Below are 23,613 nucleotides of genomic sequence, written 5' to 3' on the forward strand. Positions count from 1 at the left end.
GAATTGAGAAAGCGCAAACGTCTGCCTATTGGCCTTTTAAAGATGGCACCAGTGACAGGGATAACGGAGTATCCAGGGTTATCCATGAGATGGTGAGTACCTCCAGCCATGATGGGTTGGAGAATCGGGCTGACATTGAATGTAAGGGTTGTTAATGAGGTGCGTTCGATAAGATAGCACCAGGAAACTAGCTCGGATTCATGCAGAGAATCCCTCTGTCATATTCAATGAAAATGGCACTGAGACAAATTATTGTTAGATTCAGCCCAATGAGTCGAAGACTCTTCTGACCCTACTCCCAGTTACAAAGCTGCAGAACAAATCCCCATGCAAACCTCTCCGTCATCTGAACTCACATCACTATCCCGTTCACCCATCATTCCTGGGAATATTGGCTCACGTTGCAAGTTACCGTTGAAATATCTTCACTTCAGCATTCTTAAACCTGTGATCTTCCATGAAATTGTCTCTCAATCTCTCTTTCTCCTTTTCTCAAAATGCTTTTGATTTTTGGTATTTAAACTGATTTCCCTAACATCTCTCTCTGGAGTGAGTTGCACACCCACAGCACCCCTTGCCATGTTTCAACGGAGCTGTAAATGGATGGGGGCTGTACATCCTGTCATTTCCAGCATGGGCTGCAAGTTTCCCCACGCTGGGCCGCGATCTAACACCGTGTCACTGAGCAATGTACTGGGGTGGGGTACATAGCCCAACATGCTGGGAGGGTAACTTCTCCTGGTTTACGGATCAATGCACTCGGATGGTTTACACAGTCTTACATGCTGGGACGGTAACTGCTTCTGGTTTACAGATCAAAGCACTGCTATTCACTTGACAGCTCCCCAGACTGAACAGATAACTTGTCAACTTTTATCGAGCAAGACACTGGTGTGGGCTGCATATCACCCCATGCTGGACAGACCGTTTCGTCCAGCTTTCTGAAGCAATGCACTGATGTTGTCTGTACTCTTCCCTATGTTGGACAGATTGATTAGTGAGAGCTGCACAGTATTCCATCCTGGACGGATTGCTGAGTTGTACTGAACCTGGTCTGCACAGGGTTCCGTGCTGAACAGATATCTCACCTGGTCTTATATGTGTCTGGCCTGGATCTGAGGTGGATTGTGCATCTGATATAATTCCTGACCGAGTTATGACTGGTCCAACTCGGCGCATCCAAATGTCAAACTCCGTGTTTCTTCAACTTATTGTCCATTAAGTAATTCCCCAATTACAACATGAATACCTGTCCTTGCTATGGAGCCGAGCAAAGGCTCCTCAAAATATATGAAGAAGGTAGTCTCGACCCAAACATTTTCTTATTTTAAAGTTAATTGTCAGGTGCTGTGTTTCAGATGCAATTCGTTTGAACAAAATATTCGACATTAAGCAACACACAATTTAGTTAAACTCAGTCGACAAAATACAATAAAAACAAAAGGAACTTGGAATAACTTAATTTATTGGAAAACTTAATGGATTGATAGATTATTTAATTACTAAAGAGTAACTGCTCCAACATGGTAACATACTTGAAACACACACATGTCACAAAACAAATTCAGAAACATATTGTCTCACATGCAGTTCTCCAATACAGGAGGAATGAATATCAGAAGCCAATTCTGAGAGAAATCTCAGAGTGTGCAGCAGCCAGGAGAGATTTACTGCCTTCCAACTCTGCTGAGACCTCAGCAAAAACTGGCGAAAGGGAAAACTGAAAATCCTGGTGCTGGGAGAGTTTGTCCATCACTCCACTTGACCAGGCTGCGGCTGGAAGGACCACAAAACTGTATCTACACCGTTTATGCCACTGTAGGAGCCTTTCAGAAATGCCTAACCCCAGCTAAGCCAAAAAAATGTTGATAAGATAAATATCAAAGTTAAACATAAATAATTAATAGCAAACGATGCAACAGGCCAGGTGATCAGACAGAGATGGCCTCGGGAGCACAGCAATTCCTACCCTGCCAAAACGCAGGAGAATCATCGAGCTTGTGAAGAGAAAGCACCATCTATCTGCCTCACCTCTAACTTTACAATTGGAGATTTGACATTAGCCCAATAGTCAGCGATGTCAACATCTCAGGAATACAAAGTTTTGTTGTCATATGTCAGGGTTGTTGTAAAAGGGGTTAACTGGGGCTGTTTGTACAGTGACTTTGGTTGATGTCAGTCTCATGGATCTTAACTGTGTCACTGGAGGGTTTCCTCTTCTATTAACCTGTTATCTCATAGTATCAGCGAAAGCGTCATCCTCAGGATGATTGGGATCAGCAGCTACAGAGAGAGGGCGAGGAAGAGAGACTTAGAACATTAGACTGGAGTGTTCCAACAATGGCCAGGAGTTTATCGTTGGGTCTTTACTATCTTTCACTGGATTGGGCACAGTTAGATTTGGTGATATAAGCTGTACTGTTGATTATTCAAGCAGGTTACTATCCTATCCTCGCTATTATTGGTGTTCCTGGTAAGCCTATCTTTGTCAATTCTATAAACTGTAGTGACGGTTATTGCTATTTCAGTTATTAATATTTAACAAATATAACTACAGTTCAATCACAAACTCCACTTCACTTCCATCAATCTCAGACTCCTCACTCGTAAACATCTAAGAAGGAACAAAATTGTTCAGACACTTGAGTCTTCGTTTTACCTTCAACTGTTTCTTTATATTTTCTTTGCCATCAAACCTGCCTACACCCAGCTTTGTAATATCCCCAGTCAGTCTCCAACTCTGCCTCAGTGCTGTTGTTGAATTAGCCATCATCTGTCTCCTTCTTAACTTCAGATGTACGGCTCCAGTTCTCTTCTGACCTCTCCTCCAATTGCAAATATTTTGAATACATACTTGTTCTTGCCTCTCCAGCTATTTCATAATAGGGACCCCATATCAAAGTAATAATATCACTGGACGGGTAATTGGATCCTGTCGCCTGGAAAACATAAATATTGTAAACATAAATATTTAAAACAGAACAAAGAGGGAAAACATCTTTTATAATAAATGTGACAACTGGACACCTGGAGAACAATGATATATTTTGATGGATTTGGCCTAGATTCAGTAAAGGGAAATGATCTTTGCTAAACCTGCTGGAGTTTGTGGACTCTGTCCGTTGTATCATTGAGAACCAGCGGGAGTGACGTATTTGAATTTTCAGAAGAAGTTTGACATTTTTGAATGCAGTTGGGTGGAGAATATTCGAGTCCATTGTTAGGTAAGGGTGGAATACAGCAACACATTTCCATCTCTGATCTCCAGCATCTGCAGACCTCACTTTCTCCTTAAATATATCTTACTCAATGGTAGTGTTTTGTTGAGCCAGTATTTTGGGTATTGTGTACAGACAGAGTATGTTTTATAAATAATGATCTCCATGTCACTGAGACAGTGTAAAGGAGTTTCACCAGACTGAACCCTGGTGTGGTGTTAACATAAGGAGAGAGTGCAGGAACTATGTGTTTAATTTGCAGCGTTGTAAGAGAATAAGAAGTTGAAATTTGATGTTTATGGATGGACCCTCATATCTCAAGCAGCCATTGATAAGGTGAGAAATTCCATATTTTCCACAGGATGGTCGACTCCTGACATTTTACATACCTGTGCTAAGACCTCATTTCGATTGACAGAGAGGTGCAGGTGCTGAATGAACTCTGAACAGTTTTATGCACACTTACTGTGTGATCCTGCACTCAATGTTAGATTGTACACAATCCTGTCAGACGCCATTATACCTTCATTCTGAAACAGTTAGCCATTCCCCATTAGCTGCTTACGTCCAGAGAGAACATGGGTCTGCTCTCTCAGCGATGGAAGATGCCTTTGAAACTGGTTAAAATTTGTCTTCATTCCTACTCCCAGGATACCATGTCAAAGTAAAACGTATGTACTATAAGGAATGACGCCACGAGGAATAAGGTGGAATAGTCTTATCTGTGCAGACCCTGTTCCATTTGTTTGTGATGTTGGAGCATCTCTGACATCTTCCTGTGCCGAGTTAGTGACTTGAGAATCTGAATGGTCTCTTCCTGTTCCTTTTTAATGACTCCAGGTGTGAATTGGTCTCTTTCTGATCCCGTGTAAGTGACATGTGGTGTTGGACAGGCTGCTTGTCTTCCTGTGTGAAAGGCAGGAGAGACTGTTTGGCAGAGAGTTTATGTGCTCTGCCTTCGATTTCCATCTCAATTTCGCCCTCTCTGTCGATACTACAAACTCCTCCTATTTGTTGGTATTTATACTGATTCCCAGGCTGTCATGTTCATACCCACAGCTCCCCTTATCATGGCACGGTGTAGATATGGAGCTGTAAATGGATGGGAGCTGCACATTGTGTCACTCCCAGCATGGGCTGCAAGTTTCCCCACGCTGGCCAGTGATCTAAAACAGTGTTACTGAGCAATTTACTGGGGTGGTGAATACTGTTCCACACACTGGTCCCATGTCTTATCTGGTTTTATGGATCAATGCACTGCTGTGGTATGCATACCTTTCCACTCTGGGTATATTGTGGCTTTTATTGTACAGTACATCAGCCCGGTCTGCACAGTGCTCCGTGCTGAGAACACTTCTGATCTGGGTTTAAAGATCAATGCACTGCTATGGTCTGCCCAGTGTTTCACGCTGGAATGATTGTACGGTTGTGTTCAACAGTGCACGAGCCTGGTCTGCACAGTGCTTCATCCTGAACAGATATCTCCTCCAGATATATGGTGTCACGGCTGGTTCTTTGAGGTGGATTGAGAATGTGATATAACTAATCGTTTCAGTTGATATGACAATGCCTTGATTTTTTTCTCATTCTTGCGATTGGACCCTCCAAATTCTGAATCCTGCGGCCAGTCCCATTCTTCAGTCTACTTGCATATTTCGGCAATTTGTCCCATGAGTAATTGTCCAGTTATAATGTGAATAATTGTCCTGTCTAGTTCCCTGGTCTTTGAGACGGCTCACTTTGGAGCATCGGGATTCAGCGCTATGAACCTCAGGAAGGTCATTCCTCAGACTCAACGCTCTCGGGAATATAACCCCAACCTATTCATACTCTCTGTGTAGGTCAACATCACCCGCTCCCCCAACATCATCAACATACTTGTAAATTTTAACTGCATCCTTTGAAGTTTAACAACATCTTTTCTATAGCAGGGTGATCAGAATTCAAAGCTGAAAATATGTTGCTGGAAAAGTGCAGCAGGTCACGCAGCATCCAAGGAAGAGCAGAATCGACGTTTCGGGCATAATCCCTTCTTCAGGAAAAAGGGAAGTGTGTCCAGCAGGCCAAGATAAAAGGTAGGGAGGATGCACTTGCGGGAGGGGCGTTGGAAATGCGATAGGTGGAAGGAGGTCAAGGTGAGGGCGGTAGGCCGGAGTGGGGTGGGGGCGGAGAGGTCAGGAAAAAGATTGCAGGTTAGGAAGGCGGTGCTGAGTTCTAGAGATTTCACTGAGACAAGGTGGGAGGGAGGAATGAGGAAACTGGAGAAATCTGAGTTCATCCCTTGTCGTTGGAGGGTTCCTAAGCGGAAGATGAGGCGCTCTTCGTCCAATGGTCGTGTTGCTATAGTCTGGCGATGGAGGAGTCCAAGGACCTGCATGTCCTTGGTGGAGTGGGAGGGGGAGTTGAAGTGTTGAGCCACGGGGTGGTTGGGTTGGTTGGTCCTGGTGTCCCAGAGGTGTTCTCTGAAACGTTCGGCAACTAGGCGGCCTGACTCCCAAATATAGAGGAGGCCACATCGGGTGCAGCAGATGCAATAAATGATGTGTGTGGAGGTGCAGGTGAATCTTTGGCGGATATGGAAGTATCCCTTGGGGCCTTGGAGGGAAGTAAGAGGGGAGGTGTGGGCGCAAGTGCTTCATTTCTTGCGGTTGCAGGGGAAGGTGCCGGGAGTGGAGGTTGGGTTGGTGGGGGGTGTGGACCTGACGAGGGAGTCACGGAGGGAGTGGTTTTTTCGGAACTCTGATAGGGGACGGGAGGGAAATATATCCCTGGTGGTGGGGTCCGTTTGGATGTGGCGGAAATTACGGCAGATGATACGCTGTATATGGAGGTCGGTGGATGGTAGGTGAGGACCAGTGGGGTTCTGACCTGGTGGCGGTTGGAGGGGCGGGGCTCACGGGTGGAGGAGCGGGAAGTAGAGGAAATGCGGTAAAGGGCATCGTCGACCACGTCTGGGGGGAAATTGCGGTGTTTGAAGAAGGAGGCCATTTGGGTTGTACGGTATTGGAACTGATCTTCCTGGGAGCAGATACGGCGGAGACGAAGGAATTGGGAATATGGGATGGCGGTTTTACAGGGGGCAGGGTGGGAGGAGGTGTAGTCTAGGTAGCTGTGAGAGTCGGTCGGTTTATAGTAAATGCACGTGTTGATTCGGTCGCCCAAGATAGAAATGGAAATATCTAGGAAGGGGAGGGAGGAGTCTGAGACGGTCTAGGTGAATTTGAGGTCGGCGTGGAAGGTGTTGCTGAAGTGGATGAACTGTTCAACCTCCTCGTGGGAGCACGAGGCAGCACCGATACACTCATCGATGTCGCGGAGGAAAAGGTGGGGGGTGGTGCCAGTGTAGCTGCGGAAGATGAACTGTTCCACATATCGTACGAAGAGGCAGGCATCGCTGGGGCCCATGCGGGTGCCCATGGCTGCTCCTTTAGTTTGGAGGAAGTGGGAGTAATGGAAGGAGAAGTTGTTAAGAGTGGGGACCAGTTCAGTCAGTCGAAGGAGGGTGTCAGTGGAAGGGTACTGGTTGGTACGGCGGGAAAGGAAGAAGCGGAGGGCTTTGAGTCCTTCGTGATGGGAGATGGACGTGTACAGGGACTGGATGTCCATGATGAAGATCAGGTGTTGGGGACCGGGGAAGCGAAAATCATGGAGGAGGTGGAGGGCGTGGGTGGTGTACTGAACGTAGGTGGGGAGTTCTTGGACTAAGGGGGACAGGACCGTGTCGAGGTATGCAGAGATGAGTTCGGTGGGGCAGGAGCAGGCTGAGACAATGGGTCGGCCAGGGTAGTCAGGTTTGTGGATTTTGGGCAGGAGGCAGAAACAGGCGGTGCGGGGTTGTGGGACTATGAGGTTTGGAGGCGGCGGATGGGAGATCCCCTAAGGTGATGAGGTTATGCATGGTCTGGGAGATGATGGTTTGGTGGTGGGAGGTGGGGTCATGGTCAAGGGGGTAGTAGGAGGAGGTGTCCGCGAGCTGGCGTTTAGCCTCAGCGGTGTAAATGTCGTTGCTCCAAACTACTACCGCGCCTCCCTTGTCTGCCGGTTTGATAGTGAGGTTGGGGTTGGGACGCAGGTTATGGAGGGCTGCACGTTCCGAGGGTGAGAGGTTGGTGTGGGTGAGAGGGGTGGAGAAGTTGAGGTGGTCAATGTCGCGGCGGCAGTTGGCTATGAAAGGACCGAGGGCGGGTAAGAGGCCAGCACGGGGTGTACAGGTGGATGGGGTGTGGTGGAGGCGGGACAAGGGGTCGTCAGAGGGTGGGCGAGAATCTTGGTTGAAGAAGTGGGCACGGAGGCGAAGGCGGCGGTAGAATTGTTCGATGCCACGCCACGTGTTGAACTCGTTAATCTGGGAGCACGGCAAATGAAGGTGAGGCCTCTGCTGAGGACTGATCTTTCATCCTCAGAGAGGAGTAGTTCTGGAGGGATGGTGAAAACACGACAGGGCTGGGAGCTAGGAAATGGTGTTGGGCTGGAGCTGGGAGTGGGTTCTGGTGGGATGGTGAAAACACGACAGGGCTGTGACCTAGGACCTGGTGTGGGGCTGGAGCTGGGAGTGGGTCTGGAGGGATGGTGAAAACACGACAGGGCTTGGAGCTAGGATCTGGTGTGGGGCTGGAGCTGGGAGTTGGTCTGGAGGGATGGTGAAAACACGACAGGGCTGGGAGCTAGGACCTTGTGTGGGGCTGGAGCTGGGAGTTGAACTGGAGGGATGGTGAAAACACGACAGCACTGGGAGCTAGGACCTGGTCAGAATTCAAGGCAGAATTACGGGAGTGGCTGAACCTAGTGTGTAGGCGGAAGTGAGTACTGCTGATGCTGGAGATTAGATTCGAGAGTGTGGTCTAGAAAAGCACAGCGGGTTAGGCAGCATCCGATGAGCAGGAAAGTCAATGTTTTGGGCAAAAGCCCGATTCCTGTTGAAGGGCTTTTGCTCAAAACATCGATTTTCCTGCTCCTCGGATGCTGTCTGATCTAGTCTGCTTTTCCAGCACCACACTCTGATCCCAGTGTATATCTCAGATAGCCTCCTTCTTCGAAAAACGCTATTTCCCCTCCCACATGGTCGACGATGGCCTGCAACGCATCTTATCCACTTCCCACACCTCTGACATCGGATCCCACCGCTCCAAATGCAACAGGAAAATAAAATCCCTGTTCCTCACCTTCCACCAAACCAAACCACCAGATACAATGTATTTTCCTCCCCCATTTGCGCCAACTGCAAACATACCCCACCAGCAGTGATATGTTTCCCTCCCCATCTCAATTCTCATTCGATAAAGACCATTCCCTCCGTGTCTACCTCATCAGGTCAACACTGCCTACCAAATCACTCTCCCCTCGCAGCTCCTTCCCCTGCCACCGCAGGAATTGCAAACCTGCATCCTCACCTCCCCCCTCACTTCCGCCCAAGGCCCCAAAGGATCCTTCCACATCCATCGGCATTTTGCCTGCACTTCCAGACACACCACCGACTGTATCCCTTCCTCCCAATGTTGTCTCCTCCCCTTTGGGGAGACAGGACGCTAACGTGCGGCACACTATTGAGAACATATCCAGGACACCCGCACCATCAAACCCTATTGCCCCATGACCGAACATTTCAGCACACCCTCCCACTACACCATGGTCCTGAGCCTCCTCCACCACCACCCCCTAACCATCTGATGCCTGGAGGGAGAAAGCCCCATCTTCCACCTTGGGACCCTGCAACGACAAGGGATCAATGTGGATTTCACTAGTTTCCTCATTTTCCTTTCCCACACATTAACCTTCCAACTCAGCATCGCCCCCATGACCTGTCCTACCTGCCCATCTTCCGTCCCACCTTTCTGCTCCACCCTCCTCTCCGACATATCACTTCCACCCCCAATTTTATCTACCTATCACATTCTCAGCTACCTTCCTCCATTCCCATCCCCTTCCCATTTAACTCTCAGCACCTTTGGGCCACAAGCTTCATTCCTGATGAAGGGCTGACACATGAAATGTGGATTCTTCTGCTCTCCGGATGCTGCCTGAATGGCTGTGCTTTCCAGTTCTGTTTGGTATCTTTCTACATATTATGATCGGTTGTCGTTATCATGGCGGATGTATTATGCTCTTCGCATTATTCAATATATTTATTATCCGCTCCTGTCTATCATTGGTGTCCCTGGTAAGTCTCACTGTCCAGATATTTTTTCTATAAACGAGTTATGACTGCATTTCTGTTCTTTCATATACTCTACACATCTTGCCACCAATAGAGTTCCTGGTGATACTTTGAATCCAGTTCAATCCCTGTCTCCCTCCTTGCTTCTGACGGTGTTACTCATGGGTCTCGATGTTGACCAACTCAGTTGCAGATGTGATCCATTGTCTCTCTGCCCTTGTTATTTAAATGTTCTGGGCGTGGAAGTCATTGACATCTATCATGTTTACAAACTCAATTTCCTTCCTGAGACTCCATCTCATCCCAGGCCAATATATTTTGTTAACATTCATTTGTGGAACTTGAGTGTTGCTGGCTGGCCAGCATTGATAGACCATCTCTATTTGTGCTTTAGAAGGTGATGGTGAGCTGCCTTATTGAATCGCTGCAGTCCACTTGCTGTTGGTTGACCCACAATGCCAGTAGCGAGGGAATACCAAGATTATGACCTAACGACTGTGAAGGAACAGCAGGCGTTGTTTGAAACAAACCAATCACAACTTTGATGATCCCTTTGGCCATGAGCTGATTCCTGACACTATGAGGAATCTGAGGAGGTAGGGGAAGCACTAAATGAGTTTTTTGCTTCTGTCTTTACGAAAAAAAGGAACTTTGTACTGAATGAAACCTTTGAAGAGCAGGTGTGCATGCTGGGATTGATAGAGATAGAGGAAGCTGATGTGCTGAAAATTTTGTCAAAGATTAAGATTGACAAGTCGCCAGGCCTGGACCACATTTGTCCTCGGCTGCTTTGGGAAACGAGAAATCCATTTGCTTCACCACTTGCGAAGATCTTTGCATCCTCGTTCTCCACTGGAGTCGTACCTGAGGACTGCAGAGAGGCAAATGTAATTCATCTCTTCAAGAAAGGTAATAGGGAAATGCCCGGCAATTACAGACCAGTAAGTCTCAGGTCTGCCGTATGCAAAGTGTTAGAAAGGATTCTGAGGGATCGGATCTATGACCATCTGGAAGAACATGACTTGAAAAAAACACGGCTTTGTGAGGGGTAGGTCATGCCTCACAAACCTTATCGTGTTCTTTAAGGATGTGACTAGAAAAGTTGATGAGGGTCGAGCTGTGGATGTGGTGTATATAACTTCAGCAAGGCGTTTGATCAGGTTCCCCGTGGTAGGCTCATTCAGAAGGTCAGGAGAAATAGGGTACAGGGGAACTTAGATGTCTGGATACAGAATTGGCTGGCCAGCAGATATTTTGCCTGGGAGTCAGTGGTGAGAGGTGTTCCACAGGTCTCTGTCCTTGGGCCTCTACACTTCGACATTTTTATTAATGACTTGGATGAGGGGATTGAAGGATGGGTCAGCAGGTTTGCAGACGATACAAAGGTTGGAGGTGTCGTTGACAGTATAGAGGGCTGTTGTAGGCTGCAGCGGGACATTAACAGGATGCAGTGATCGGCTGAGAGGTGGCAGATGGAGTTCAACCTGGATAAATGCGAAGTGATGCATTTTGGAAGGTCGAATTTGAAAGCTGAGTACAGGATTAAGGATAGGATTCTTGGCAGTGTGGAGGAACAGAGGGATCTTGGGGTGCAGGTACATAGATCCCTTAAAATTGCCACCCAAGTGGACAGGGTCGTTAAGAAAGCATATGGTGTTTTGGCTTTCATTAAGAGGGGGAATGAGTTTAAGAGTCGTGAGATCTTGTTGCAGCTCTATAAAACTTTGGTTAGACCGCACTTAGAATACTGCGTCCAGTTCTGGTCGCCCTATTATAGAAAAGATGTGGATGCTTTGGAGAGGGTTTAGAGGAGTTTTACTAGGATGCTGCCTGGACTGGAGGGCTTATCTTATGAGGAGAGGTTGACTGAGCTTGGAATTTTTTCATTGGAGAAAAGGAGAAGGAGAGCGGTCCTAATTGAGGTATACAAAATAATGAGAGGCATAGAGAGAGTCGATAGCCAGAGACTATTTCCCAGAGCAGAAATAACTAACAAGAGGGGTCATAGTTTTAAGCTGGTTGGAGGAAGGTTTTGAGGGGATGTGAGGGGCGGGTACTTTACGCAGAGAGTTGTGAGAGCATGGAATGCGTTGTGGAAGCAGGGTCGTTGGGGACATTTAAGAGACAACTGGACTTGCATATGGTCACGGAAATTTGACGGTACATGCATGAGGATCAGTGGTCGGCACAACATTGTGGGCTGAGGGGCCTGTTCTGTGCTGTACTGTTCTATTTTTTATGTTCTATGTTCTATGCCCTGACCATTATTACTTTTAACTATTCACTGCTCCAGAATATACTTCTCTGTCTTAACCGATCTGCTGTTTGAACCTTCAGCTGTGAAATGTAGACTTAATGATGACAACAATCTGCTGCTGAAACTCACGAGTTGAAACCTGCAGAAATCAGTTTGATTCGACTTCAGACCAAAATCCCATCTGTCTGACATTTCTGTGCACGCTGATCTATATCGGTGTTGTGTCTGGCAATGCCTTTATTTTAATATTCTTGAGCACTTTAACTCATCTGTCCATGAAAATTCCCTCAATCTCTCTGTGTAGATTATCCAAATCCCTGTCAGTTGTTCATATTTGACCTGGTTTTGTTCAAGTGCATTTTCTCTCAAGCAATGATTTTCGTACTCAACCACCCCAAATGCACCTACACACACACACACACACACACACACACACACACACACACACACACACACACACACACACACCTCATGCTGGGCAGATAATCTAGTTTACTGAGCAATGCACTGGCATATGTTGGTCTGTCACCTTGTCCCAGTTTATGCTACTTGAAATGTTCTGTGGAGTCGATTCAGAATTTGTTGAAACAAACCATTTTAGCTGATCTGAAAATACCCTAATTTAATGTTCTCATGCTTGCAATTTTTCTCTCTAATGGGTTCAATCCACCAGTTAGTCCCACTACCCAGTCTTTTTCAATATATTTCCACCACACGTTCTCAGTTAATTAACTGTCTGTTTCTGTCTTTAATGTGAATCTTTCTATTCCTTTGTATCTTTCCCTGGCCTTGGTGTTTGGTTCCCGAGTGTATCGAGTGCTGGCATTGTGAAGCTCAGAAACAATGAATTGGTGTGTGTCAGGCTGTTGTTCACTTCCCAGTGTATCCCATTTGGTACTCCATGTCGGGGGAGGGAGGTGTGTGTCAGTCTGTTGATCACTTCCCGGTGTGATTCATGTGGTGTTCCATGTTCAGGGGTTTGTGTGCCGGACTGTTCAATTCCCGGTGTGTCCCATATGGTGCTTCATGTTCGGGAGTGGGTGGGTGTGTCAGGCTGTTGTTCACTTCCCGGTGTCCCATGCGTTGCTCCATGTTGGATAGGGGTTTCAGCAGCTTTGACTCACTTATTTTAAACTTGATCTGTGCCTGTCCACTGAATGTCTGACGTCTGTGTTTGTCCCTTTGAGCTGATCGTGTGGTCAGTAACACAAGGAAGCCCCTTGAGTATTATTGTAAAGGACCAGGTACCTAACATCTCTGACGATGGTGTCACTTTAAAAAAGGTTATTTGTTCCTTCTCTTTAAAGAGAGATGTTAAAGGCCGAACTGCCTACTGCAAACGGCTGAAGTAAATAACTTGGGATGCTTTTAGTTTTTTTTTAAATAAATAATGATAACAAAAGTCAGTTCACACATACCAGGCTTTCCAGTTTTTCTGAGCTGTAACAATCAAGGGTGCTTGGGGTGGGAGCACGATTGCATGCTTCAGTAAATGATCCCAAGCTGCTGTTCTCTCTGACATCTGTCTTGATGCTGTTTCCTCCTGGATTGGAGAACTGCATGCATGACTGACTGGCCTTGGGTGTGTCTTTTTGCCAATGGATGAGTTTATGGGGTGATCGTACATTGGCATTGTTCATTAGTGGAAGGTACTTCGTCTATTATTGTCTTAAGATTTCCAGTAGTTAAGTTATTCTACATTCCTCTCCTTTTTGCGTGTATTTTTATTAGAGTGATTAAATAAATTGTGTTTTGGTTTAAGTTGATTTGTTTGAACAGTTGCATCACATCTCGAACACATTTCATAAGATCATAAGATCATAAGACATATGAGTGGAAGTAAGGCCATTCGGCCATTGAGTCCACTCCGCCATTCAATCATGGCTGATGGGCATTTCAAATCCACTTACCCGAGCTTTGTAAAGTTTCAGTAGCAAATTGCTGCTTTTCTATTCCAACCCTCTTGAGATAAATGACAACATTGCATTCGCTTTCTTAATCACGGATTATACTGCATGTTTACCTTTAGGGATTCCTCGGCTAGCACTCCCAGCTCCCTTTGTACTTTGGCTTTATGAATTTTCTCACCGTTTAGAAAGTAGTCCATGCTTGTATTCTTTTTACCAAAGTACAAGACCTCGCATTTGCTCACATTGAACTTCATCAGCCATTTCCTGGACCACTCTCCGAAACCGTCTAGATCCTTCTGCAGCCTCCACACTTCCTCAGTGCTACCTGCCTGTCCACCGAATTTTGGAAGATCGGCAAACTTCGCAAGAATGCCCCCAGTCCCTTCATCCAGATCATTAATATATAACGTGAACAGCTGCGGCCCCAAAACTGAACCCTGTGGGACACCGCTTGTCAGCGGCTGCCATTCCGAAAAAGAACCTCTTAGTTCAACTCTGCCTTCTGTCAGACAGCCAATCCTCACTCCATGCCAGTAGCACACCTCGAACACCATGGGCCCTCACCTTACACAGCAGCCTCCTGTGTGGCACCTTATCAAAAATCTTTCACAGCTACCTTTACTATAAGACAAAGTTGGCGTCCAGGCTGCCATATTAAAGCATTTTAAGGCAGTCTGCTCTGGTCCACAGTAAAGTGGGGACTCTTGTCCGTTTCGAATTCGATAATTCCAAATCGGGTTCAGGTTCGGAATCTATACAGTGTGGAAACAGGCCATTTGGCCCAACAAATCCACACCAATCCACCGAAGAGTAACCCAACAAGAACCATTCCCCTATCCTAATATTCCATATTTATCCCTGACTAATGCACCTAACTTACACATCCCTGAACAGTATGGACAATTTACCATAGCCAATTCACCTAACCTGCACATCTTTGGGCTGTGGGAGGAAAACTGAGCACCCACGTGGGGTGGGGGAATATGTGCACAGGGAGATTGTTGGGCTCAAATGCGGCGTTTGGTAGTCGTTAGTGTCTTTTGTTCCGCGCGTTGAATTCGGTTGGTTTGAACAGTGCTTTGTGAAGTAATGGTTCTTTCTATTTCTACGCGTTCTCTGGATGTGGAGGAAGTGAAGTTCGAGATTTTGCAAAAGTTGAACAAGGCAAAGTATTTAGAATTGGCAGACAAGCTGGATTTGGGTTTGTGTTTGTCTGTGAGAAAAGGAGATAATTACAGCTATATCTTGGCATTTAAATTTTGGTGGAAACAACATCAGAATCTTTGGAAATGGCTGGAATGCAATTGCAGATGAGGCAGCTTGAACACGAAAGGGAATTAAAACAGTTTGAAATATGATTTTAAGTAAAATTAAGAGAAAAGGAAAGGACGAAGAAAGACAGAAAAAGAAAGAAGAAAAACAGGAAGAGATAGAGTTTCAACTTCAAAAGTGATCAATTTGATAGAAAAGTCGACTTAGCAGGGTGGAGATGAAGGTAGACGGTGGGTTGGATGAGGAGGAGTGTGAGGATGAATAACTCTATGGTACCAAAGGCCTGATGTGGATCTGTGTCAGTACACCCAGGCATTATCTAAATTTGATGAGAAGGATGCAGACGTCTTTTTTAGTTTCATTTCAGAAATTGGCTAACCAGATGCAATGGCCACTCACCATGTGGATTTAGTTCAGCCAAACAAAGCTGGGAGTGAGGTATTTGCATCCCTATCGGAGGAGGTATCTGACAAGTATGAGGGGGTCAAGAAAGCCATCTGAAGTGCATATGAGCTTGTCCAGAAGCCTAATGACAGCATTTTAGAAATCTAAAAAAAAGCGTCCCTGGTTAAACGTAAATTGAGTTTGAAAGAATCAAACAAAGTAATTTTGAAAGATGGATAATGGTATTAAAAACAAACCAACCAATGACACTCTTAGAGAGATTCTTCCTTGGGAGGAGTTCAAAAATTCACTTTCTGCAGTCGTGCGAACTCGTGTGGAAGAGCAGAAACTTAAAACGGCAAGCTTAGACGCTGAAATGGCTGATGATTATCAGTTGGCCCATAAATTAAAGTTTGGCTTCTGTGAGGGATGGAGAAGAAGTTGCGAGATCTTAAAATATATACATGTGAAAGTAATGTTTACTGGCATAGGCCAGGAGTAGCAGGTAAAGGAGAATCAGCATTGAGCGGTACAGAAGCATGCAAATCTTGGAAGCTGAGACATGAGGAGACATGTCATTGAGAAGGACTATTGGAGAGATGAGATTTGCTCCATTATGTAATGTGTGGTTGGAGTGTCCGGTGAAACTGTCAACAGGAATATTTCACAATTGTAAAGGAGGCCTTGAGCTTGGTGTTGGCATTATAAATTTCAGCATTTAACTTGAAAATAACGTGCCCAAGACAAATCTACAAACGATCATAACGCATAAAGGTTTTTGGAGAAATTTAGGGAAACAACTTCCGGGCTATTCAGATAGAGGTTATTATTGTTGCCATTCAATTTGGAAATTATGCAGGTGACTGAACGAGAAGCTGTACTTGCGGCCAAGTTGTCGAGACTTGGATGAAGAAATACAGAGGCGTTCTGTGGTCGGAGTAAACTGACTGAAATAGAATGGAGTTGTGAATGTTTGCCTGCTTCGTGTCAATACAATATATATGCATTGTAGTCTACTGAAACAGTAAGAATAAGGAGTTTAAAATGAAGTCACCTTTGCATATTGATTGTTCATTTTTTTTTCAAGGGGGAGTTGTGACTTCTATGATCCGGAACTTTCCAGGCAGGACTGGTGACTTATCCATCATTTCCCAGTATGTCGACATCAATGTCACCATTCCAAGATGGAGGATATATATGGTGGATGAGGTGAATACAATGTTTTCGTCCTCAGCAGGGATCTGCCGAGTGAATCCCTGCTTTCCCAGTAATTTTCCCAATGATGTACATGACTCTGCTGGTCCCCGTGTCATTGAGGAGATGGAGTGTAACTGCAGGAAATCTTACTCCATTAATGTGAGATGCGCTCATGCACAGTACATAATGTTGGCGAATACCCACTGTCCTCGCAGCAGCCACAGCCTCTTCGTTCAGACGCAGTCAGATCATTCCTTCATCATCGGTCTCCATATAGAAATAAATGAATGTATCTTAAAGGCCGTCCCTTTGCTATACGTTTCAAAACATGTCCCCACTGCCAACCAACAACATTAGGCCAATGGGAATGGCATGGAACAGGTCATCAAAGAGATGGAGCAAAACCTCGCATGTCTGAACTGTTCTGAGTCAACTCCCCAATACACAGTACTACTAAGCTCGGTAATCTCTCTCCATTTCAGTGACATACACCCTTCCATTCTTCCTCTAAATAAAATGACAGGTTATATCATGTTATATTCTACTGCCTTGCTTAATAATTTCATGTCTTGCTTATCACAGAGTCATCAGCAAACGTAATTATAGTACATCTGTTCCATAATCCTGATCATTGATATAGATTGCAAATAGTTGAGGATCAAGCACTGGTCATTGTGTGACTCCACTGGTGACGTTCTGTCAAACTGATATATCCGGAGTGCCTGCTTCCTGTTTGATAAGCAGTCCTTCCCCATTCCTGTGTAACACATTCGAAGGGCTAACTAAGAACAAGGAATATCAGTCAGGAATTCAGCCGCTCCAGCCTGCTCCACCACTGAATACAATCATGGCTGATCTCATCGCGGCCTCTGTCCCACTTTCCTGCCTATCTCCATCCTGAAGCTCTGGTCTGTTGTTGTAGATTGCTGCACATGATAAAACATCCACTCCACATCTACACTGGCAATTATTTTTTGCGTTTTACACACCTCAATTAGACATCCTTTCATTATTATAAACATGAGACTATAGATCTGAACTGCTCAATCTCTCTTCATAAGACAACTCCTCCCCCCCCCCCCCCCCCTCCACCCCGGCTCCCATCTCTGGAGTCAATCTAATGAACATCTTCTGAATTACCTCCAATGCAATTGCATCATTTCGAAAGTCAGGGCACCCAAACTGTACTCCAGTTGCAGCCTCAGTAATGTCTTGCATAACTACAGCAACAGTCCCTACCTTTCTACTCTATCGTTTTACAAATAAAACTGAAACTACGCTTGCCTTTCCCATTACTTGCTGTAGCTGCATGCAGGTTTTCTGTGAAATGCACGTGAACACATAGACGCCTCTGCACCTGAGCACTTTGAAGTTTCTCTCCATTTGGATAATAATTTGCCTTTTTATTTCGCTGGCCAAATTGAATAATCTCATAGTTATCCACTTTAATTTTCATTACCAAATGTTAGCTCATTCACCCATCCTATCCATATTCATTTTTAAACCTCTTACATCTTCATTCGGAAGTAATTTCCCACCGATGTTGGTGTTCTCTGAAAAATTGGTTATAGCATTTTCTATCCCGTCAACCGAGTAATAATATTGATGAAAAAAAGTTAAGGCATGAGTACTGAAATCTGCGGCACCCAAGAAGGTACATTTGCCAGAAGAAAATGACAGATCTATTCCATCTGACTGCATTTTGTTGGTTCACCAATCCTCATCCAAGCTAATAAATTACTCCTAAACCCATGTTGTCTGATCTTAACACTTACTCTTTGGAGAAGCATCATATCCAATCCCGTCTGAAAGAGCAGATATATTCCATCTGCAGGATTCGCACTAACCACCTTGTTTGTGACATCTTTAAATAACTCAAGCAAACAATTCAAACTCGATTTAGCCTTCGTAAAACCATGTTGACTCTGACGGATTGTGATTTAACTTTGCAAATGTCCTGAACAATGGACTCTAACAATTTGCCTTAAATTACAATAGTTTATTGTTACATTTTTTTCCCTAATGTATACCATTATTACAAGTTCTTCCCTTTCGAAAACCTTTACGTTTTCTTTGGATTCCTGTTTAACGTGTGAGATGGCTTGCATTAACATTATTTCGAGCACCAAGCTCGAGATCAGGTTATTTAGGAATTGTGTTGGATGATCAGAAGAGCTAATTGAAAACTTTTCTGTAGACGACCTTTTGGGAAGAGTGACCACAAATTTTTATTTGAGATTCAATTCCCCACAGTATGGAAACAGGCCCTTCGGACCAACAAGTCCACATCAACCGTCCAAAGAGTTATCCACCCACTGATTTCCCTCTGATTAATGCACCTACCGCTATGGGCAGTTTAGTATGGCCAATTCACCTGATCTGCAAATCTTTGGACTGTGGGAGGAAACAGGAGAACTCGGAGGAAACCCACGCAGGCACGGGGAGAATGTGCAAATTCCACGCAGTCGCCTGAAGCTGGAATCAAACAGGGGACCCTGTTGTTGTTAGGCAGCAATGCTAGACAATGAGCCACAGTGCTGCCTCTGTTAGTTTTCTTTTATGCTGTTTGAGTACGCGACAGTTTTGGTTTTATTTGAAGTAACCGTTATAAATCTGAGTCATGAAAGCCATGAAAGTGTGAGGAGAAAGTGGGGACTCCAGATGCTTGAGATCAGAGTCGAAGAATGTGGTGCTGAAAAAGCACAGCCGGTCAGCCAGCATATTAGAAGCATGAGGATCGACGTTTAGGGCAGAAGCGCTTCATCTGGAATGAGGCTTGTGGGCCAAGGGGGCTGTTAGATAAATGGGTGGGGGGTTTGGTGGGGGGACGTAGCCAGGAATGTGATAGGTAGATGGAGGAGGGGTTGCAAGTGATCGGTGATGAAGGGAGGCAGAACGCTTCATCTTCTGCATCCATTCAAACCGATGTGGTCTCAACATCGGCGAGATAGGGCATCAACTTGTGGATCTTTTCAGGGACACACTCACACAGACCAACTTCACCACCTTGTGGCTGAACACTTTAACTCCCCCTACCACTCCACCAAGGACATGCAGGTCCTGGGCCACCTCCATCGCCAAACCCTAACCACCTGACGCATGGAGGAAGTACGCCTCTTCATCCACCAGGGAACCCTCCAACCATAGGGGATCAATGTGGATTTCACCAGTTTCCCCATTTCCTCTCCTCCCACCGTATCCCAGTCCAAACTTCCAACTCGGCACCGCCCTCTTGAATGTTCCTGTATGTCCATCTTCCTTTCCAACTATCCACTCGACCCTCCTCTCCGACCTGTCACTTTCACAATCCCCTCCCTCCTCCCCATTTACCTATTAGATCAAAGGAAGCAGCTTAGAAAAATGCCAAGTATTGTAGTGAGCCAGTGGATTCAGAGTAATGTAGGACCCAGCAAAGGAGGACAAAGAAACAGAGGTAAAAATCAAAAAGAGAAAAAGCATGCCAACACAATAACAACGTCAAAACTGCCAAAAAGCTGCTGTCAATGTATGAAACAACAATAAAAACAAGTTCAAATATGGAACAGTGAGTGTGTGGACAGGATAATTTATTGTATAAAACAGAGACATTACAGAGAAAATAAACAGTTTCTTTGTATCTGTCTTCATGGAAGAATTATGTCCAGAAATTCTCCCAGAAATACCAAGTGACCAATGGACTTGTGTAAGTAAAGTCTAAGATCATTCATATCTGGGGTGAGGTAACATTTGAAAAGAAAACTGGATTGAGTGTTGAAAAATCTGACAGACCAGATTTACTTCATACAAAAATTTCAGTGGAAGCAGCAATAGTCATATTGTTTGCATTACGGATTTTCACATTATTTTCCAACACATTCCAGAAAGGCAGGTGGCCAATCGGGATAAGGGACTGTTATAAATATTATCCGCCGGTTTAAGCAAGGATGAAGATGGAGAGTGGTGAACTACAGACCAGTAACTTGTCATCCGCAGTCGGCTGTCTTTTGGACTTGATTACAAAGAACATGCGACTTGGTATATAGAAGGTAAGGGGAAAACTGGGGAGTATGATAATGCCTCGATGAAAGGAAAACCAGAAGTGGCAAACCTTCATTTGGGATGGTTTGGAGATAATTCTTGTCGACATTAGCAATGAGTAACCAATGGATAACGTATAGTTGGATATTCAGAAGCACTTTGTTAAGAACTCACACACTAATATCATAAGAAAAATTAAAGCAGAAAGTATTGTGCAGATGGAACAGTAAAGATTAGGTTTACATTCATGAGAATTTAATTGGAATATAGAAGATGTCGTGCACCCGTTGCATGGCGTGTTGCTGAGACAAAACTGAGAGTATTGTGTACTGTTGTGCAGACTCCATCTAAGAAAAAATATATTGACTACCGAGGAACTGCAAAAGGCATTCTCCAGATTAATCCCTAAAATGGCAAGATTGTCTGTTTGGGAAACTCAGCCTGTGAACTCAAATTTCAAATAATGAGATGTGATCGTAGTGAATCTTAGAAACTTAGGGACATACAGGGGACTGAATAAGACAGGGGCCTGGAGAACTGCAAGCAGGCGCGATTAGGGAGAATCCCATGATATTCTACACAGACAACAAGTAGCACAGAATAATCAGTAAACAGTTCGTGTCCATTAGGAACCTAGAGGGCAATCGCTGTGTGACGTTGGAGAATATTGAGAGATTGTGACATGAGAGCTTCTCAACTATTTTACTGGGGAGAAGGAGGAGGCAGGTACAGAATTCGAGAAGATGGATGGGGAAGCTCTTGAGTAGATTGATGTAAAATGCGTGCAGAAATCTGAGGCTTTGGCTGATAGAAAATTGGACTGATTGCCAGGTCTGAATGAATTATATCACAGGCTGTTGTGGGAGACAGGGGAAGAAAGACCCTGACTGAAAAAATTAATTAGAATCTGACCATAGGGGAGGTGTCAGAGGACTGGAGAACAGCTAATGCGATTCCACTTTACAGGAAGGATGGAAGAGATAGACCGGGAACTATAGACAAGCAAGTATTAGATCACTGTTCGGGAAACTACTGGAGAAAATTGGGAAGGAGAAAATTGAACACCGATCAGAATGACAAGGCTTGATCAGGGATAATAATCATAACTTTATCAGAGGGAAGTCACTCCTAAAGAATGTGAATTACTTTGAAGAGATCGCTTAATTAGTTTTGCAGCAACGCCTTTGACAAAGCTCCACATGGGAAACTGAACAATCAAATAAAATCTCACGGAATCAAGGATAACTTGACAAGTTACAACGATAATTGTCTCAGTGGTAGGGGTCAGAGGGTGATGGGAGAAGGCTGTTTGTGTGACTAGAGACCAGTGTCCCCTGGTGTACCACAGGTACTGTGTCCCTTATTGTTTGTGGTATTCATAAATGGTGCAGATGTGAATGAAGGAGAGTGGGTGAAGGGGGTGGGGGTTGTGATAAGTAAGTTTGTGTTTACCTGGTTGGTTGGTAGTGAGGACGAAGGTCTTATGTTACAGAAAGATACACATAGATTAGTCAGCTGGTCAGATCAATGGCAGATGGAACGTAAAGTAATAAATATGACGTGATCTACTTTGGAAGAAGGAACCAGACAGGGGAGGACTCAATGAATGGTAGCACACAAGGAAGCTCAGAGTGTGCTTCTCCACACATCCCTGAATGTGACTGGACAGGGTAATACGTTAGTTAAGAAGTGGACCTTCGGTGTAGCCATTATTAATCGGGGCGTAGATTATAAGAGTTATACACGGCTTTGGTGAGGCCAAGACAGAGTACTTTGTGTAATTCTGGGAGCCACATTACAGCAAGGACATGATAGTACTGGAGGGTGTGCAGAGAAGATTCACCAATATGTTCCCTGGAATGGAGCATTGCAGCTATGGAGAGAGGCTGGGTAAGCTCGGGTTGTTTAGTTTGGACAGAGAGGCTGAGGGGGATGTGATTCAGAAGGACAGGATGATGAGGGGCATGGAGACGGTGGATAGACAGCAGCTGTTCATTTTAGTCACAGGGCCAAGAACAAGGGAGCCCACTTTTAAAGTGAACGGTTTGAGGTTTAGTGAGGAATACAAGATAGTTATCTTTCACCCAGAGGGTGTTGGGGTCAGGAATTTAATTCCTGAGAGGAGAGTTATCACGGGTATCCTCACAGCCATTAAAAAGTGCTTGGACGAGCAATTGGAAGTGTCATAACATTCCAGGCCTTGGGCCTGGTGTAGGTAAGTGGGACTACTGTAGATCGTGCTGTATTTCTGACAGTACAGAATAAATACTCATGTGAGTGTATGGTTGTGCAAGGTCAGTCATTGAGCAGCCTAAGGCAGGAATTGATGGGTTTCTGAACAGTATATTCACAAGAGTTATAAGAGTGAACTGTAATAGCTTGTCAAATTATGTCAATGTGAGAAGTATGAGAAAACAATTGCAGCTTCCTTATAGTCTGAAACCAGAGAATGGACAATGGGGAACAGGGAAATGGCAGAACTATGAAGCCACTACTTCAATTCTGTCTTCACAGAACTTTCTGTCAATACTAGGAAAACGACGTCTGGTGTGGAAAATGATATAGTACATGGAACGTAGAACATAGTAAGTACATGGTTTTGGAGAAAATATTGGGAGTGATAGTAATGGTCATAGACAACACTAATATATATTTATGAAATGGAATTATGATTGAGAAGCAGACTGGGAGACAAATGAAAGAGAAGCAATGGATGTAAACATTTGTATTTTCAGAAAAAAATTCGTAAAGCTCCAAGCCCAGTTTACAAAATTAAATCTTAGTGGATTGGGGCGAATATATGGACATGTTTCTAGAATTGGACAGCTGGCGGGAAACAGTGAATAGAAATAAACAGACTCGTCAAGCAACAGCCTGACATTATATGAAAGGTTCTGTGAATATGGCCATGTCCCAGACACCCCATCAACTTCCCCAGATATCTCCTGTCTCACCAGCAGGACAGACACGGCAGAAGTTGCGGAACAGTGGGGTATAGTTGGAAGGGAATTGCTCTGGGAGTCCTCACCAGTGACTCCGTATGCCATGATGACTTCTGGCGTTAGTTTACACATGGGAACGGAAACCTCCTGCTGATTACCATGTAGCATCCTCTCTCAACTGATGAGTCAGTACTCCTCCATGCTGACCAACACTTGGAGGAAGCACTGAGGGAGGCAAAAGCGCAAAACGTACTCTGGGTGG

Source organism: Chiloscyllium plagiosum, unplaced genomic scaffold, assembly GCF_037043375.1.
Source record: "Chiloscyllium plagiosum isolate Xiang-an unplaced genomic scaffold, Cpla_swu_hap1 HiC_scaffold_18, whole genome shotgun sequence".
Lineage (NCBI taxonomy): Eukaryota > Metazoa > Chordata > Chondrichthyes > Orectolobiformes > Hemiscylliidae > Chiloscyllium > Chiloscyllium plagiosum.